General features: G+C 29.3%; 1 long non-coding RNA gene across 1 annotated transcript; it reads right to left on the reverse strand.

Moving 5' to 3' along the window:
• Window positions 1-263: 263 nt before the first annotated feature.
• LOC132058449 (uncharacterized) lies at window positions 264-1,369 on the reverse strand. The gene is made up of 3 exons (XR_009415308.1): window positions 913-1,369; window positions 699-751; window positions 264-608 (listed from the first exon to the last, which is right to left on the reverse strand). It is a non-coding gene; the product is annotated as an uncharacterized LOC132058449 (long non-coding RNA).
• Window positions 1,370-2,029: the final 660 nt, after the last annotated feature.

Here is a 2,029-nt window from a genome sequence, read left to right on the forward strand (position 1 = left end):
ATTTACGACTTTTTTGAAATGTCACATTAAATTTTCCAACACTTAGATTAATGTCGGCAAAATAGTTAGTGACATTTATTTACGACTTTTAGTAAATGTCACATGTTTTGAGTTTTAACTCAATTTAATTGCGACATATAAAGAAATGTCAGCAAATCATACCCATCATTGCTACACATAAAGAAATGTCATAATATCATCCCTAGTCAATAGCTCTTTCATTTTATTTTTATATACTAAAAAAACCTACTCTAATACCATAATCATTCAAATAATTTCGATATACAAGTCATACACTACAAAAGAATTTTGAATTGAAATAAAAGAATCACTCCGACAAACTATATTTTTATAAATCTCATAACACCATTAAATAATGTTTCTCAAGAAATACAAAATTCTCCTATCATGCTAAGATTGCTAACTACATACTATGAATAAACTCTAATGGTGACTAGTGACTACAAGAACATTGATTGATTGATGGTCACTTGGCGAGCCTTCATACAAAGCAGCAATTGGAATCTATATGGCAAGCCTTCCCACTCCAAGACTTCTCTTCTTGACTCTTATTTTTGCATGGAACTTCTGATGAAGATGAAAAAGTGCTGTGACATCAAACCAAACATAAAGGTGCATATTAGAAATTAAAAAAATATGATTAAAAAAATAGCAAAATCAAACTCCAAGGAGCCCACCTATTTTTCCAACCACATGGTCCTTAACATAGAAAACTAGAATTGAATATTACCTGAAATCAATTAAGGCTGGATATAAGTTTGACAAAACTTGGAATAGTCAAATGTTTGAGATCCCAAAATTCACGGTTTAAAAAAGTAAAAAAAAAAAAAAAAAAAAAAATGGAACTCAAAATGCAGTGTGAATCCTAAATCTCACAGGACAGAGTATTACCTTAACATCCACAACAATATGATTCAACGCAGCAACCATATTATGCAATTCATCTAATTCATCTCTTTCAAGATTCCACTTTGTAAAACCTACAAAAGAAAAAGTAAATAAAAAGACTAACTAACGTACATAAAATTCAAGCACAAGAGAGAGAAAGATAAGAAAAACTGAAAAAGGGAGGTAGGGAGAAGTTAGGCCGCCGTGACGTAAAGGGAATTGAGGGAAGGGTTTCAGTTTTTATTTCGTGGGGAGGGGGAATTAGTATATGGTTGGGCTTTAAATTTTTAGGGGGGAAGATTTGGTCTTTAGGGATTTTCCAAATTTTTGGGGGAAAGTTTGAGTCCAAATGAAAAAGAATTTCTCTTATTAAAGTACATAGAATAATAAAAAGTGCTCCTATTACTATTACTGTACTTCAATTTTTTTCTTTTTTTATTATTAGAATAATAGTAACTTGTACTCCTATTTAATGTTGTCCTTACAAAATCAATTACTTTAAAACGAGCTTAAATAAAGTTCAGATGTATAAAAAAATGAATAGAATAAATATGACTATTGATCATCTGACATCTAAATTTTGTTCAAAGTACATACAAATACAAAAAGAAAAAATATGAAACGATATCATTTCTAAAGAAAAATATACACATTTTATATAACAAGAATAAACAAAAAAATTAAAAAAATGTACTTCATAAAGTTAATAATGAAATTGTTACGAATAAATCAAAATGAGGAAGGTTAATGAAATATTGTAAAGTATATGAGAATTTTGTATTATGAAGCGAAATCTGAGTAGGATTCAGTAATCGTCACAAATTATATAAATCTGTGTTGATTTGCATACCTCAAATAAAACTACCACAAAAAGAGTTATTTTGTGGCAATTAACATAAACGTCACAAAATGAATTAATATTGGGTTTCGCCGAGTGTATTGATTTTGCGCGTCGTCTCTTAAAAAATTATTTATTAAATATTTCTATTATCAAGTTGTACATATTAATTTTTTTTTTTCGAAAGAACGCCAACTGCGAAACCATTCTTCAAACCGACACTGACATTGAGATACGAAAGTTGGGGAGTTTATGAGATTAGATACCCTATAATCGCACAAT

Source organism: Lycium ferocissimum, chromosome 5 (genome assembly GCF_029784015.1).
Source record: "Lycium ferocissimum isolate CSIRO_LF1 chromosome 5, AGI_CSIRO_Lferr_CH_V1, whole genome shotgun sequence".
NCBI classification, from domain to species: domain Eukaryota; kingdom Viridiplantae; phylum Streptophyta; class Magnoliopsida; order Solanales; family Solanaceae; genus Lycium; species Lycium ferocissimum.